At 46.7% G+C, this 18,684-nt stretch overlaps 1 pseudogene; it reads right to left on the bottom strand.

Moving 5' to 3' along the window:
* Window positions 1–2,086: 2,086 nt before the first annotated feature.
* On the bottom strand, window positions 2,087–18,684 carry LOC149327144 (uncharacterized; annotated as a pseudogene).

Here is an 18,684-nt window from a genome sequence, read left to right as displayed (position 1 = left end):
CGGGATCGGTCGCCGAAGAGCAGGCAGCGTCGCTGGGAAGGGGAGACCGAGACAAAGCATCGGCTTCCATGTGCTTACGGCCGGAACGGTAGACGACGTGAATGTCAACCTCTTGAAGGCGAAGAGCCCACCGAGCGAGGCGACCGGATGGATCTTTAAGCAACGATAACCAGCAGAGCGCATGGTGGTCCGTGACGACGTCAAACCGGCGGCAGTATAGATAGGGTCGGAATTTCGTTAGCGCCCATACAATAGATGAGCATTCCTTCTCCGTAACGGAATAGTTGGATTCTGCTTTGGTAAGCACGCGACTCGCATACGCAACTACGTATTCTTCAAAACCATCTTTTCGCTGGGCTACATTATATTCATTTAGACGAGCTGCTGGATCAGTGAAAGGCCCTGGTAGGAGCATTGTCACAAGAAGGACATAATAAAAAGCACAAAGTTGTACCAAACACGTCTAGTCAGTGAATGACCTGTCCTAAGTCATGAATGCTTGATAGGCCCTACTTCCACTTATTTATGTTGCAGGTGAAAAACAGAAATTCAAGATGTTTGTTCCCGCAAAGTGCGATGTTAGTGAGGAGTTTTGTTTTTGTATAGTACAATAGTTTGTAAGTCAATAAATACCGGTCATGTTTACAAAAGTGGTTTCGGTGCAAAATGCGCATAAAAACGGTGAACGGTTTAAACTGCACATATACCCTACTCAAATGAAAACCAGCAACACACACGACAAGATGGGCACTAACTTCAAGTAAGTCAATTTTAACGAGCTCAGACCTACAACATGCATTCAAACATAAGCACTGATGTGACAAAATGACCGTTTGCTGATCTGAACAAACAGACAACACTCAAACGTTTGAAAGGTTCATAAAAAGTGGCAATTTCGTTTATGGATTGCCAATACAGCTCGTTCAGAATGCATGGGCTTGTTAAATGGATATTCTGCACAGTATGATTGGAATTTCGAGGGGCAGTTTGTCCTTATGATGAAAAAAAAATTACGAGGAACTTTAGCGGCTAAAGTGGTGAAAGGCGAAAGCCTGAGTGCTGCATTCTGCTACGCGATTGTTCACTTCACATTTTGTTGGTGTATTAATTAACTGCCAATTAATGACGCTTAAGCTTCGCCTTTAGGAGTGGAACACGACAGCGTGTTGTAGCGCTGCCACGGAGTCCATTGAACGCCACCACCCGTTCGGCACGATGCGCGGCCCTTTGAACGCAACGCTTTTTAAGGAAACGAGAGGGCGCAGTAATTCTCTGTCATCTCGGTGGACATTTGAGCCGCATGGTGCAGGAAGGGAGGAAGTGAAGTGAAAGAAGAAAGAGGGGCAGTAGTGAAGAAAATGAAAATTCTATTTGAGGAAAGGAAATTACGCATTAACTGTCTCACATATCTCAGTAGACACTAGTCGCAAATTGTATTTGAGGAAAGGAAGTTGCGCAGTAACTGTCGCACATATTTCGGTGGACACCCGTCAAAATTCGCGCGTGGTGACGTCACGACAATTTGGACCAATCTGGAACGCGGACAAATACGCCTTGCTCGTCGGTAAATTGGTTTTTGAGGAAAGGAAATGTATCTGTCTCTCATATCTCGGTGGACACCTAAACCTCGCCGTAACGGGAAGGGAGGAAGATGGGAGTGAACGAAGACACTGTATTCACTAGACGCACCTTTGTTCATTCCAAACCATCGAGTTGGCATGGCGGAGTGGTAGCGTGCTCGACTCGCACTCAGGAGACCGGGGTTCGATTCCCAAGCTCGGCCAATTTCTTACTCGGTTTTATTTATTTATCTGGTCTGACTAGAAAGGTTAATTGAACTAATTGGTTAAGTAAGCAATTAACTAAACTCAGTCAAACTTACTTGGAGCATCACTATACGATCCCTTTAGTTGGTTGCATGGTAAGTAGCCAAAGTACAATTGGCCCCGTTTGAAATTCGCGCACTGTGACGTGACGACTGTTTCGACCAACTGAAAAGCGTGACATTTTCTGTCGACAGCTCCTGCTTACAACGATGAGGCATTAAAGGCTTCCGCCTTAAAACAGGACATAATACGACAAATTTTCATATGTGATTGTCTGTAAATTTTGCAAGTGCTCCGGAAAAGAAGGTGACTAGCTTTGTAGAGTACTCAAAAAAAAATTGTCGTCCGCCAGTATTTGTAATTCTACAGGCCACTGTGAAGAGGTGATCAACCTGTGGCAGCATCTCCCACATTTTTGTAGACCCGAAGATTTGAATAATTTGCTTTCCTGAATGGCTCTTTCCACGTGAACACGAGCCCTAGATATCTCAACTGTTTTCATGGCCTCAAGAGATTGAAACTGGCTTGCCCTGCCTGAAAATGGGCGCTTAACGATACCAATTGCCCGGCATGTGCGCATGTCGTCAATGGAAAAGCACTTGTCGACCATTATGTCATCGGTGAAAGAGTCAAATTTTTCTTAGAGCTTTGTGGCTATAGCCTTATGAGAGGCAAGGCCACCAAACGCTTTGCTTGTGAAGGTAATAGTCCCTCCAGGACTAACACAAACGAGAAACTTTGTTGTATAAGTTCACTTGCACTGCGAATACGTCAGTAAACGGTATGTAACGCACCCTGACCTCTCATCAGGAATTTCAGTGCAGTCAACAACACCACGCACCCTTGTGTACGCCTTGAGATGCACAGGCATGTTGTCGAGCACTTCCTCTTGTAATGGCCACTCAGTGGCTGGCTCCAATACTGCAGCTATAAGAGGAAGTTTGTGCACAAAATATCTGCGCACTGATGCTCCGCTGCATTGAAATAATATAGCAAGGCATGAAAATCACAGTGCATGCTTCAAGGCAGTGAACACAAGCCTTCGACGTACGACCAGTTCTCATCTTCAAATGACATTGAGCTTCGAAAGCAAAGGAAAGGCGCATAACTGGCCTCCTGAGACAGTGGGCACCTTATTCGGGCTTTAAGCTATAACACCAATGGAGAGGGAGCTTGGAGAGCAAAAGAAAGACGCATAACTGATGTGCGTTGCATGCGTTGGCATTGACAACGTTGTACCAGATACGCGGCACTGAAGCCATTGGCCGTCGGCATTCATGTGTTCGTTGGCGTTGACAAAGTTTTACACTCCGATCATTTTAAGAAAAGGAAGTGCACATAACAGGCTCCCTGGGTCAGTGGATGCCTGAATCGCGCTTATAAGTACGTGGGGGGATGAGAGAGAGATGTGGGCTGCATGCGTTAGCGCTGACAACGTTGTGGCAGGCACCGGCACTGCTGCAATAGGTCGCAGCGTTCATTGGGTGAGCAAACTCTCGCGATCAGCCATGAACTGCCACCTGCCAGGGTGGCACGGTGGGTGCGCTGCCTATTCAGTGTCCGGAACGCACTGAACAGGTCTCCTCGATTTGGCTGCACTTTCTGCGCTAGTTCACAAAACTGCCGTGCCAGTGCAGTGCCAGTTCTTGCGGCGCGAGTGTAGCCTGGCACTAGTGCTGTCGGTGCAGCGGCCAAATCGAGTGCAAAAGTGCAGAAACGTTCGTCTGCTGCGGCCGTGTGTTGGTGTTTGCCGCGTGGTTTGACATATGCGCGGGATTGTGCTAGCTCTATTGAACAGTGCGCATTTCATCGAAGTGGCGCATCTCGTGGAGTGGCTCAAAAATTTGTTAATTTCAAAAGTGGTGAAGAATTTGACACCATCCTTTCCGTTGCATTGTGCAAAGTGGCGCAGGCCGGTCGATCGTCACCGATTCAACGGGTACTTTGAAGAGGCAACAAACTTTTGAATTCGAGAGGTTACTCAGACTTGCGCTCTAGACGACGTTTGACAGTTCATACACGTGATCCGGGCTGTTGTCGTTCTATAGGAAAGTGACTGCCGCAGTTACAGAAGGAAAGAGTGTTAGCCCGTCGAGACTAGCACACATGTATCCAACACAATACAACGCTACTTGCAAACAATGCGGCGAGATAGCCGGATATGACCACATTTTATGGAGCTGCAAAAAGGCGCCGCCACCGGCGGACCTACTACCAGTCCCTTCTCTAGAGCGGTGGGAGGCTATACTGGCCAGCTCAGACCCGTTGACGCAAGTCCGGGCCACTGAGTGGGCTCACAAGGTTGCCAAGAGCCATGGGCTCGAAGCCACCTAGTATAATGCCCACTAGGGCTCAGTGCTGACAATAAACGTTTTCCAATCCAAATGCCTGATAACTCGGACTATATCTGAACTCAACAACTCGCGTTCACTGCCGGCGGCCGGTGACGGCGGAGCGACTATCGGAGACTAACTGGCAGGCAAAGGTGTGGGCTGACGGCGACCTCAATGCCAGTCGGCCAGTCGATCGCTGCTGCAAGCGGAGGAGTCTGTACAAACGTTGCGATCATCCACGTATTAAAAAACATCTCACCATCTGCCACTTATGCAAATACTCCATCATGTTGCGCGTAATAATATTTACACACAAAATAGAGATGGTGTAAAGCAACGTGCGAGGCTGGGCAGAAAGATGAGAACCCATACCCACTGCGCCACGCCAGCCAGTCGCTTACGCAAGTAGTGCAGACACGCACGCACACGCGCGCATACACACACGAACGTGCGCGTACCGTCATTTCAGCTGTTTAGTGATGGCGCGGTGCAAATGCCGCGTCTAGCACGGGTATGCAGCCGTCTCAACCATGGTCTCAACGCCGCTCACTAAAACAAGCATGGCCACGGAGCCGTCTACTACGGAGCGCGCCAAGCACCTTGCACTACTTGCACTAATTTGCACTACGCCAAATCGAGTGCCCGAGTGCAGGTGGCGCTAGCTGCACTGGCAAATCGAGGACGCTAGTGCAGCACCGCCTGAACTGGTGCAGAAAGTGCAGCCAAATTGAGGAGACCAAACGTTACAGACGCCAAGCCACGTACTGTTGCCCGATACGCCATTGCTTTCGCTCTCTAACCAGGTTCAGCAGCAGTTGAACCGCAGCTTACTTTTTTTTTGCAATACTTGTGTTTGGTGGCAAACTTGAGCCAAGACGGGCTTAAAAGCCTACTTAGCATCGTTCGGTAGTCGTCAGCAACTATTGACGAATGCCGCTCCGTTTTTGGTTACTGTTAATGCACTCTCATTTCACAATCTTGCGAAACACCCACCATCGGGAAACTGCACCAGAAGTGGTCACTTCATTACTTCCGGTGCCTAAGAAACAGCCATGCAGCGAGAATATGTTCGCTATTTCGATAACCTTATTGATAAAGGAGCGCTTACTGATGCAGAAACTGTTAATGGTCTCTTGTGCTCCATGTATAAGTCTCTTTATGACAGGAAAAAGCCACGGGATGTTTTATCATATGTCGAGCTACATAGCTAGAAAAGCACTGAAAAGAGCGAGTGCCTATAGACTGTGCGTCAGCCTTGATGACCGAAAAAGCAGCGTCAACAGAAAATGATTACGCTGCAGCTTTCACTGCAGACTTTGGTAATGGCGGATTGCTGTATTCCTCTGTCCCCTTGAAGAAAATTATCACCGTCTTTGAAGACAGCTTCACCATTCATTTTAAGGCGGAAGCCTTTAATGTGTCATCGTTGTAAGCAGCAGTTGTCGACAGAAAATGTCACGCTTTTCAATTGGGGGAAACGGTCGTGACGTCACAGTGCGCGAATTTCAAACGGGGCCAATTGTACTTTGGCTAGTAACCATGCAACCAATTGAAGGGATCGTATAGTGATGCTCCAAGTGGGACTGAGCTTAGTTAATTGATTAATTGCCCAATTAGCCTAAATAGCTTTACTAGTCAGGCCATATAAACAAATAAAATCGATTAAGAAATTGGTCGAGCTCAGGAATCGAACCCCGGTCTTCGGCGTGAGAGACGAGCATGCTATCCACTCCGCCATGCCAGCTGTTTTTTTTTTGGCTAGTTCAGTCGGTAGAGCATGAGACTCTTAATCCGCCATGCCAGCTCGATGGTTTGGAATAAACAAAGGCGCGTCTAGTGAATACGGTGTCTTCACTCACTCCCATCCTCCTCCATTCCCTTCCGGCGAGGTTTAGGTGTCCACCGACAAATGAGAGACAGATACATTTCCTTTCCTCAAAAACCAATTTACCGACGAGCGAGGCGTAGAACCGAATGGGCGATGGCGTTCTATGGACTCCTTGGCAGCGTTGCAAGACGCTGTCGCGTTCCACTCTTAGGGGCGAAGTTTAACATATTAACCACACATCAGTGACCACACTTTAGGTCAAGAAAGTGCCCCCCTGAATTTTGTGAGACAGTTACTGCGTAATTTCCTTTCCTCAAATACAATTTTCATTTTCTTCATTACGGCTCCTCTTTATCTATCTTCTTTCACTCCCAATTCCTCCCTTACTCTACGGTGCGGTTCAGGTGTCCACCGAGATGACAGAGAATTACTGCGCCATTTCATTTCCTCAAAAAGCGTTGCGTTCAAAGGGTAAGGCATCGCGCCGAACGGGTGGTGGCGTTCCGTGGACTCCCTGGCAGCGCTACAACGCGCTGTCGCGTTCCACTCCTAAAGGCGAAGCTTAAGCGTCATTAATTAGCAGTTAATTAGTATTCAGGCATTAATCAGTAATTAACCATTAATTAATGATTTGTCATCACTTAGTAATTAGTACTCAATTATATGTGACGCCACCAGTGCCACAGAAACAGCGAAGGTGGTGCGGAAAACGCTTCCGCCTCTACCCACTTTAGACAGTCAAAGTGCCCCCTCAATTTTAGTTTGAATAAGTTGCACGAGAACAAAATTGTTGACTTCGCAGGTATTGTAACACATAGATTTTCTGGCTCTGGCCTGCGTGAAACATGGAGTGAAATTGGTTTGGTTTATAGGGTTTAACCTCCCAAAGCGACTCAGGCTATGAGAGACGCCGTTGAGGAGGGCTCCTGAAATTTCGACCACCTGGGGTTCTTTAACGTGCATTAAAATCGCACTGTAGACGGGCCTCTAGAATTTCTGCTCCAAAGAAATTCAGCCGCCGCTGCGAAGATCGAACCCGCGTCTTTCGGGCCAGAAACCGAGCACCATAACCACTGAGCCACTGCGGCGGCTGGAGTGAAATTGTTAATTGCATAATTGAAATCTATACATTATGCTTCGCCTGCGATTCTAAGCGACGTCAATCAATGTTGAGAGGGCTGCCAAGAAGGAGCAGCTGAAGCAGGTAAAGATATGAGAACATGCCAGTAGGTGTTGCAAAAAAAATGTGAGCAGCCTAACACTAAGTGCAAAGTAACGGAAATGAATGTGGCTAACAACGGTTTTTATTTGATGCCACAAATTCCTGATCCTTCGGTACTTTTCCCCTGACCGTACGTGTGATCTACATTGCAAGCGCTAAAAAAAATTCAGGGGGCACTTTGACTGTCTAAAGTGGGTAGAGGCGGAAGCGTTTTCCGCACCACCTTCGCTGTTTCTGTGGCACTGGTGACGTCACATGTAATTGAGTACTAATTATTAAGTGATGACAAATCACTAATTAATGGTTAATTAGTGATTAATACTTGAATACTAATTAACTGCTAATTAATGACGCTTAAGCTTCGCCTTTAGGAGTGGAACGCGACAGCGCGTTGTAGTGCTGCCAGGGAGTCCACGGAACGCCACCACCCGTTCGGCGCGATGCCTTGCCCTTTGAACGCAACGCTTTTTGAGGAAAGGAAATGGTGCAGTAATTCTCTGTCATCTCGGTGGACACCCGAACCACACCGTAGAGGAAGGGAGGAAGTGGGAGTGAAAGAAGATAGATAAAGAGGAGCCTAAATGAAGAAAATGAAAATTGTATTTGAGGAAAGGAAATCCGCAGTAACTGTGTCACAAAATTCAGAGGGGCACTTTTTTGACCTAAGTGTGGTCACTGATGTGTGGTTAAGATGTTAAGCTTCGCCCCTAAGAGTGGAACGCGACAACGTCTTGCAACGCTGCCAAGGAGTCCATAGAACGCCATCGGTCATTCGGTTCTACGCCTCGCTCGTCGGTAAATTGGTTTTTGAGGAAAGGAAATGTATCTGTCTCTCATTTGTCGGTGGACACCTAAACCTCGCCGGAAGGGAATGGAGGAGGATGAGAGTGAGTGAAGACACCGTATTCACTAGATGCGCCTTTGTTCATTCCAAACCATCGAGCTGGCATGGCGGAGTGGATAGCATGCTCGTCTCTCACGCCGAAGACCGGGGTTCGATTCCTGAGCTCGATCAATTTCTTAATCGGTTTTATTTATTTGTATGGCCTGACTAGTAAAGCTAATTAGGCTAATTGGGTAATTAAGCAATTAACTAAGCTCAGTCCCACTTACTTGGAGCATCAATTGGCTGCATGGTTACTAGCCAAAGTACAATTCGCCCCGTTTGAAATTCGTGCACTGTGACGTCACGACTGTTTCCACCAATTGAAAAGCGTGACATTTTCTGTCAACAACTGCTGCTTACAACGATGAGACATTAAATGCTTACGCCTTAATGATGCTATTTTACCCAGCACGGAATTCAAAGAAGCTACTTAGAATGCATGATTGCGTTCATTACTTCGATAACTCGGTTGCTTGAGCACTAAAGAATGCATACCCGCAGTGCGCCTAAAGCACATTGTGATTTACAGGCCTCAGGTTCTCATCTTGTATGCTTTAACTGTGCGTGCATCTAGAAGTTTCCAGTGTTCAGTCTGTGTTCTACCTTCATTCAAAGTGTGTAGAAGTTGAGATGAGGTTAATAGCATGAATGAAAACGCTGCTGTTGCACATACATGGTCGTGGGGTTTAGAATAACCTAGGGTAATGTTCTTGATGCAAGAGTGTTTTTATTAAAATTTCTCAGTAGACGGTATTACGATAGGGCATGACGGCAGTATTCAGAGAGGAGAATAGGGTATAAAATGGCAGTGGTTGAGCTCTGGTTAAACCTGGTTGCGTTGCGAAAGCAACGGCTGTCTGGCTACGCTTAGGAGTCGCTTGTGGTTAGGCGACACCTCCCCCCCCCCCTCTACTGCGTACAACTGGCGAAGCGAGCGCCGGCTCAAGGTAAGTGGAGCTGATGTGGGTGCCTGCGCACTCCGGGAATCCCGGAAACGAGGCCGCCAACCTTTTAGCCCGAGGTTCTTTAAACCGGGCTCAGGTGGCCTCGGATCGGGGATTCACGAAGGAGCGCATGCACTCATTCAGCGAGCTGACGCAGGCCTACAGAGCCTCACGCCAGCTCTACCCCCCGCCGCACCCCTCCCTCATAGTTAACAAACAAGCAACACTCTGGCGCAGACTACAGACACACTCTCTCCCCTCACCCCTTACCCTAGCCCACTATAATCCATCCTTCCCCAATCCGGCATGCGCCCTATGCCCAGAACCCTTCGCCTCTTCCCTCCACATCCTTTCACGCTGCCCGGCGGACCCTCCCCCGCGGGACCTAGAGAACCTAGAAGACCTGGGAGGACTGGGAGAGCCTGCTGCGCTCGGAGGACCTGGCCGTGCAGACCATCGCCACCGGCCGGGCTGCCAGTGTTATGGACCTCGGGAACATAAACACTTGAGTGCAGTGGGGTCCTGCGGGGACCCTGGGGCGTGCCCCGAATTCCTCTTCAAATAAAGCTTTTCTCTCTGTCTCTCTCTCAAGGTCATTCGTGGAGTCGCCGCCATGGTGGAAATGCGGCCGCGCTGAAGAGGCGAAACGGTGGGCGTAGTGCTGCTTTCGCAACAAAAATAAACGGGTTGTTTCGCCTTCGACTCGGCAGCAGGTGCATAAAATTCGTTCGCAAAAAAAAAAAAAATGTTTGCGTCGCTACGTTGATAGCTGAGGTGGTTATTGAAATACCATGACTAACCTAAATTAAAGAAAAATTTACCGATGATTACGCTACTTCCTAATTCGAAATTTGAGCGCAGCAAATAAGCTGTTTCACCTTTTCGATAGATTGAGGCAAAGAAATCGAGCAACACATGTATGCGCTATCACAGAGTTTTTTTTATTTTTCACACGTATTCCTTTAACAAAGATTCCACTAACAGTTCTTGACAGTCATGAAGGAAGCTTTGTGGTCGGAGAAATAGACTGATATATGTTCGACTTGGTACACCAATGCTTGATTGTCAAAGACGAGATTTATACAAGTGCCTCGCGAGGTTGTCACAGCCGTGGGACGCGTTACGAGCGAGAGGAACGGGATGTTCTCCCGCATAAGTGTTAGGAAATTGATGTTTGTCTTTATGTCAACATTAAAGTCCCCCACTACTAACATCGGTGTGGATCGATGGACGGTTAATGCGAGTTGCAGGAAGTGCACGACGTCTTTCGTGAGTGCGGTAGGGGCGAAGTAGGCAGCTACTACCAGCAAGCCAAGCCGTTGGGCAACTTTGCGGCGCACAGTTCGCCAACTTCATGTGACGTGCCAAACATTTCGACTGGTATTGCAGAGAGACCTGTGCGCAAGTAGATAGCGACTCCCGCCGCTCTGTTGTGGTCTCTGCGAGCACCACAGCAGTATAGGAAATGTATGATTTGGAGAGGCTCTTCGGGATCCATCCAGGTTTCAGCAAAGCAAAGTACAGAGGAATGGCGCAGAATGTGATCGTTGTGTACGTCCTTGGCATGTGCGGCAAGGGAGCGTACGTTAAGAATGTGGTTGTGAATGATGAATCAAGTGCTGCCAGCGAATGACGCGTCCATTGGCTGTCTGCGTGTGTTACTGATGTGTGGTTAACATGTTAAGCTTCGCCTGTAAGAGTGGAACGCGACAGCGTCTTGCAACGCTGCCAGGGAGTCCACAGAACGCCATCGCCAATTCAGCTGTACGCCTTGCTGGACGGTAAATTTATTTTTTGAGGAAAGGAAATGTATCTCTCTCGCATATCTAGGTGGACACCTGCACCTCGCCGTAAGGGAAAGGGGGAAGATGGGAGTGAACGAAGACGCCGTATTAGCTAGACGCGCCTTTGTTCATTTCAAACCATTCAGCGGCATTACGGATTGGCTAGCGTGCTCGTATCGCACTCCGGAGACCCTGGTTCGATTCCCCAACTCGACCAATTTCGTTCTCGGTTTTATTGATTTATGCGGTCTAACTAGAAAGGTTAATTAGGCTATTTCATATTTATATTATTGCATTTCTATCCATCGTGTTCTGTCATTAACCTGTCAATTGTTTGAACTGTCTAGGATGTTCGACACAACGTATATGAAACGAGCAACGTCTTACTGAGTGGGGAAGTGCGTGGTGGTGGAGGGAACGCGGCTTCGTACTTATGTTTTTTTCAGCAGCGTCTTTTTCCGCGGACGCTGTTGTCGCTGCGGCGCGCGTCTTTCTTTTCTTTTCTTCTGACCTCTTCATTCTCCTCTATATTAATTAGGCTAATTGATAAATTAAGCAATTAACTACACTCAGTCCAACTTAGTTGTAGCATCACTATACGATCCCTTTCATTGGTTGCATGGTTAATAGCCAAAGTACAATTGGCCCCATTTGAAATTCGCGCACTGTGACGTCACGAGCATTTCGACCAATTGAAAAGCGTGACATTGGGGGCGGAGCTGGTTACGAGGCCGACGCCGACGACGACGCGAAACCCAGGAACGGACGCCAAAGAGCTGCGCTCTAAAAAAAGAGTGCAATCGCAAGACATCTGATAACGCGCAACCAATTCGTTTCACTGGGCGAAACGCGCGCGTCTACTGCAGGCGTTTACTGCTGGCATGGCGCACCGGTTGCTCGCAGCGCCACTGCGGCGGACGCCAGACTAGTATTTCTAGGACTATGCTAGAGACCCTAGCGTCACGCACCCTCCTCAGTTTTCAAGGCGAAAACCTTTAATGGCTCGCGGCCATGACTCTGTCTGTCTCTCCGTCACATCTGAAGTGAAAGTCATTACTAGTCACAAGTCATGACTAATTAGTCATTAACCAGAAAAAAAATTCTAAAATCTTGTGCACGGCGAGAATCCAACCACCATTCTTCCATTCCATAACCGAGCGTTCTAACCACTATGGTACGCCCGGTTTTTTTTTTTCTTTCTTGGTATTTATTGTACTACATGGTTATTCTACATGGTTATGTATATGTGCGTGTGTGTATACACACAAAAGAAACTATTTACAGAGCACCTAGGTAGGCGCTACGTGGCACAAACTTGATAGAAAACATAACAGAACAAAAAGGCCGGCAAGGATATACAGCGCATCAGGAGAGGAAACCAAGCGTGACATGGTTGTCGACAACGCCTGCTTACAACGATGAGGCATTAAAGGTTTCAGCCTTAAAAACTCCGCGCCATCGGAAGCTGTGCGACGAGGGTTCGCCTTTGTCTCATCTTAGTGAGTCCAATTGTCTGTAGAAACTATGGTCTACTTATTGCTGCCCTGCGACAAAGGGAAAGGGCGGAGGAGGTCCCTGCCTGTTTGGTAGAACGGAGCGCCTTGAAACGTCCCGTAGCTCCCTGCAGTTTGGTCATGCGCCTCGCATACGAGACGTAGGGGTTTGGTCCCCAGTGCCGCCTAGTGCCCACCAGTTTTCTAACGTGTACAAGCTTTCCCATGGGCTGGCGCTCAGCTTATCTTAAAGTGCAGTAACGCCATGCAGTAAGCTCTAAACTTCGATACTTGTCCCCGCTGGTGATGTGCCAGCGTAGATATATGCTTTAATTGCGGACCGTTCCCCAAGAGACTAATGCCAGTAGCTGTCCGAGGAATACTAGACTGTTTTATTCCAAGATGCGTTCTTCAGGAGGGTCAACACAGCTAAAACATGGAAACTCTGTTTACTCAAATATTTTTTCCTAAAACGAAAACTCAGTTCCGCTCCCTCTAATATTAGGCTTTCGGCATATAACACTTTTCTTCAGACGAAGCTCGAATATCCATCATTTAGGGTCCGCATACGAAAAAGAACATTAACTCCCTTGAAATCATTAAAAGGAAAGCAGACAGGTTTATTTTCCGCAAATACAGCAGATTTGATTCTCCCACAAAGCTAGCGGCAGAAAATAAAATCCCATTTCTTTCAGACCACCTCAAAATAAACCGAATTTTGTTCCTTCGTAAGATACTTTCACACGAGGTAAACATTCCAATGCCTAGCTATGTTCAACCTTCTACCACCAGGCGTGCACGACACACTAAGGAACACGCACTGCCGCCTATCTTTGCACGAACAAATTCATTCAAGTATAGCTTCTTCCCCCGAACAATCTCCGATTGGAACTTGCTCCCAGAATCCGTTTTTCAAAATAGTAATTTTAGCAACGCATTGGAAGAACATTTCTTTGGTTAAGCTGTCTCATTTTGTATTTTTTTAATGCTGTTCTTTTTATCTTCCCTTTTTTATCGCCGAATGATGCTGTGTGTTGTTTTTTCGTTTCTTTTGTGTGTTGTCATGTTGTTTGCCCCTCTTGCTTGGGCCACATAGGCCTGCAGTATTTTGACATAAATAAATAAATACTGTGTACAGAGAACATAATGCATCAAAAAACACCAATCTTCTTTCGTAACATGTACCAAAAGTGTTTTCTATGAAACCCCGTTAAGCTGCGCGTAATGCTGCATTGTACAAACGGGCCCTTACCATAACGATCGGCTCCGAGAACTCAGTACTAAAGTGGAAAATCTACGCCGAAGAAATTTACGCCAAGTAAATCTTTCTCTGCATTGTAGGAACTGGAAAGAATGCACACCCTGGTTCAAAGGACAGCGGTGGTGGGTAAAGTCGGACACAAATTAAGTCTGCAGTGAAGCTCCGACTACACTGAGCCTCCGCGCAGAGAAATCATCTACGACAAAAAAGTAGTCCACTGCTTAAGCGTTTCTTTTTTTGTAAACAAGAAGATTATCACAAGAAAAAAATTACGAGCTCTAGAATTTTGATGCGTGGATTGTTTGATATAGCCAAACATTAAAAAGCTGGTTTCGTTTACTGTTGCGACTGGCCAGCGGAGTAATACAGGACGCCACGGCCCAATTGTAGCAACTGCTGTTGTTTTAAGATGTATCCTACTCTAGGAGCCAAAATCAGATAACGAGAGATAATAGGAGCAGAAAACCAAAGTAATAATCAACAGCCTAGCAAGGGAACAGCAGTTCGCAGTTGGTAGCGAGGTCAGGGAAGTAGCAAGATAATATATCTACTTAGGGCAGGTGGTAACCGCAGATCCGGATCATGAGAGGGAAATAACTAGAAGAATAAAATGGGGTGGAGCGCATATGGCAGGTTCTCTCAGATCCTGAATGGTAGTTTACCAATATCCCTCAAGAAAAAAGTATACAACAGCTGTATCTTACCGGTACTCACCTTGACGAATATATAGAAAGCATTAATTTTCCTTTCGCGGTTGTAGAACCGTATTGTTACCATAGATCCCACACAGAGTGTTTCACTAAACACTAAACCCACACAGAGTGTTTCACTAAACTTCAGGCGGAACTTCAAAATGTATCACTGCAACAAAGAATGCGAAACGGATAGTTTGTGCGCCGTTGAAGGCAGAGTGGGGATTTTTGTTCAACACCACGCGAGTCGCCGAGCCATTTCGCCGAGCTGATGAAAGGCCATTCTGCGCATGCGCGACGAGCAGCGACATCACACCGCGCACAGCTGGGGCGCTGCCGCCGTCGCTGCGCTGGTGACTCAGAGGTGCCGCCGCCGCGATCGCCAATAGCGCATGCGCAGTAGCGGCTCATAGCTGGCGTGCCGGGGCCGCCGCCGCGCGCTCTCCATCACCTCTCTCTCTCTCTCTCCTGGTTGCTTTCGCAATCCTCCAGGTTTAACCAGAGCTAAACCACTGCCTTTTTTTTCGCTAACTCCTTTTTTTGTATTCATTTTGTGCTTGGTCCCCTTTTAGATTATTTGCATTTTTATTCCTATATATCAGTTCATACATCACAGACCGCTAGTTCTTGCCATTGCCATGTCCTTGCGATTACCATATGCATTGTCCTGTACTTTTAGCAGATAACTAGAAGCCACGATAACTCAGGAACGTTTTATAGCGTTGCACTATACTCAATAATACATAGCAGATATAGCCGAGTAACTAAATCTGCTGTATCACCTTTGCTTTTAGACACCATGACATCCTGAACACAAATATTTCCGGTATTTGATAGCATGACTAGTTCGCTGTTGAAATGCGATTGCAAACCCGATTAGAAATCTACTATAAATCTTACAACACCTTGTATAGCGAAGTAAGGTGCATAAGTTTAGTGCTGCATGCAATATATTTTATGCTGTCAAGACTCACACGCGGTGCAATCGAAAATGATATCGAATATCTATCTCTTGTATTCCATCCGTTTTCGGCCACGAGTGCTTGTCCACCACGGCTGTTTTGTTACGCCATTCATCTGTACTCGACCAATAAAATTATTGCGCCACTGCCTCATAAAATGCGTGTTCAGAGCTTTGCGCCCTGAAACACCCTTTGACAGGGGTGCAGAAGCAGCATCATAGTTTTATAAAAATGATAAAGAGCTCCTCCCGAGGCCTGTGCTAAACGCCGTTGTTTTCATAGACTTCTTATTTGCGTAAAACTATAAAAAATTATTCATTGGCTATAACGCAAGGATGCATATTCCGTAGAAAGCTAAAATATTACTTTGCTCTTGTTTCAACAGGTCTGCTTTGCCAAGAGGTGCATCTCTATAACCGGGTACCTGACGACTTACATGTTACAGACGACGAAGTGAGCTCTTTCCATACGTTTACTCTTGGCCGAATAAATGAAAATTTTGTTTTTTTTTTATATGCGGAAAGCTTGCTTCTCTTGAAGCATTCAAGCAGCATAAGATGAGCCTACACAGAAAAATTTTTTAGTCTATCTGAATTTGTGGCATAGTAAAAAACCCGAAACCGTGTTTTCAATCTAGGCGATCTCCATGATTCGCGTCTTGTGAATTATTTATTCGTGTTGCCTGTTTTTTTAAAGATTCGCAGCAGGAGCTTTGTGTGGCACGTAATAAAACCTCTTCCCTGCTAGAACTGTATGTTTAGGTCATGACAGTCGGCGCCACGAAACTTTTAAAAAGTTACTTTTGGCACTTTCAACGCAGTGAATGAAGAAATAGCTTGCAGGGCTTCATAAAACTCATATCTCTTCATAAGTCCAGACCTGGCACTGCGAGAGTATTGCCAAACTAAGAGAGACTTCACCACCATCGTCAAGTTAAGATTCCGTGACTGTATGGTCTCAGTAAATGATGTCGCATGCCTTGACCTGCCAAGCAGAACTTTCAATTAGGGGGGGGGGGGGGGGGGGGTTCGTATTCTTGTAATAGAGCATGAACTACGAGGGATGAAAGCAAGGACACGGGACGAGCGCTATCCCGTCTGCTTTTTGTTCTAGTGCCTCGTAGATGGCGTTATTTTACAAGAATCTATCTTGACCTGCCATACCATACAAGGGGCGTACCTCCAGCAACACTACAAATATACCCCACATACACCAAAACAAGCCACACTAGTCCTGATAGTCCTCAGGTACAACTAGAGTACAATTTTTTTCTCACTCATGCCATAACTTTCCTCTGTTGGTGGCGCGAAAGGGTTGTCCCTGTCTTCTGTTACTCGTGCATTTCATTTCATTTCACTTTTATTTCCTTGAAGACCCCCTTCGCCCTTCGGGGGCTGTTACATAAGGGTAGGGTTAAGATAAGTGCATATAACATACTATCAAGATGGCAAGTGCGAAGTGACTTCGTCTAGGAATGATGATGGACAGGTGATGGCTGTGATTTCGTGGGGAAGGTTGTTCCAGTGACTTGCTGTTTGCAGGAGAAATTGCTTCGAAAGAGTAGTCATACAAGCACGTTGGCATTAAACTTCGAAGGGATGACCGGTGCGGTGAGACGTGCGTAATGGTGGTACGCAGATGTACGGTTGCTGCTTGAGATCGGAATAACAAAAATTTATGAAACAGGCACAGGCTAGAAATGTGGAGATGGACGGAAAGGCTTGGTAATTAGGACTGCTGTTTGAGAGATGAGACGTTGATATCGTATGAGCATGAGCAATGAATGAAACAGACAGCTCTGTTTTGCACCGCTTCTAAAGATTCAATCGGGTATGCTTGCAGTTGGTTCCAAAGAGCGGATGCGTACCCAAGTTTCGACTGGAATAATGATTTGTAAGCAAGCAGCTTTACGTCTTGAGGAGCGTGGTGCAGGTGACGTTGAAGGAAGTCCAGTTTTTTATTGGGAGATGAGGTAAGATTTGTTACATGCTTGCGCCATGACAGATCACTTCTGATAGCGATGCTTAGGTATGTATATGATCGAACAAGTGCAATAGGAAGATCAAAAATTGTCTTCATCAATAAATACGGGTTGCGACAAGGATGAGAAGTCATGAGCGTGCATTTAGTGGGCTTTAGGGTCCTCAACTAGCCATTACACCACGCTCGAATGCGGTTAAGGGTCTCTTGAAGGAATGCTTGGTCGCAATCAACAACACCAGGGAAGTTGATACGTGGTAGCTGGTCCTTAACGTTGATGATCATATTCCATAGTTTCCCGGTTGGCACGTGCCCAATGCGCAAATCATACTTTGCAAGTACGCAGGACAGAACATCGCTTATCCTGCGAACATGTGCGTAACTGCGCTGGCGCAAAACTTTTTCCAATAGTTGCCCTCGTTTGCAATGCTTTCTTTTCAATTCTTGCAACAAAATGGGCCAGGTAATCATTTCCCGAAAGTTCCCCGCTCATCACTTTAAGCTCGGATTCTAGGCGCTCTTTCTCAGGGCAGATCCGCGTGGCACGTGTCAGTAGAGACGAAGCAACCGAATTCTTGTGAGCCAAAGGATGATTTCATTTAAAACAAAGGTAGCGGCCTGTGTGTGTAGGCTTGCGGTACAATGTGAAGTACAGGTCGCTCCCTTTGCGGTGCACGAGGACGTCAAGAAACGGCAGGCAGTCGTCTTTTTCAACCTCCACAGTTAATTGCAATCTGGGATTTACCGCATTCAGCTCCTGTAGAAGCCTAGATGTGTCTTCTCTTTGTAAAATACAAAAACAGATGTCCACATACCGGTACAATTTCTAGGGTCTTGATGTTAAACCTGCGAAGACTTTCACTTCCAGAGCCCTCATTACCAGGTTGGAAGTTGTGACGATATGGGCGCTCCCATAGCGGTGCCGTGTGTCTGCTTATAAATTGCTTATAAATTATAAATTGCAGCAACGTGCAAATGTCACCAACGTCAAACGGCGTTATTCCAGCGAGAGCAGGGTCCCTTTTAAGACATCTTCACACGTGCTGACGGCAAGGTCGATGGGAACACTGGTGAACAGCAACACGACGTCCAACGACACCATCACGTCTCCTGAATCCAATTTCAGGTTGCGGAGCTTATCAACAAAGTCCGAAGAATTTGCAACATGCGTACCCGATTTGCCGGATGAGTGGCTCAGTACTCCTTGCAGATATCCTGATAATTTGGGAAGTGGAGACATGTGGAGTCCACTATGGGTCGCAAGGGTACGCCGGTCTTATGGATCTAGGGTAAGCCCTAAATTGCGGGGGCTGAGCCGTTGGTGCTGAGAAGGTGGTATTACAACCTCTTCTTTTCCGGGGGAAAGAGCTTGAACAGGTCGGCCAGAAGTTCTTGGAGTTTCCTTTGCAGCCTGCTGGTCGGATCGTAAGACAAAGGAACGTAGGTCTTCTGGTCTTCCAGCAAGTCCAACAT

Source organism: Amblyomma mixtum, chromosome 10 (genome assembly GCF_055824585.1).
Source record: "Amblyomma mixtum isolate Tamu chromosome 10, ASM5582458v1, whole genome shotgun sequence".
Classification (NCBI taxonomy): Eukaryota; Metazoa; Arthropoda; class Arachnida; order Ixodida; family Ixodidae; genus Amblyomma; species Amblyomma mixtum.
The sequence above is the reverse complement of the archived record's forward strand: the minus strand, read 5'-3'. Positions and strand labels throughout refer to the sequence as shown.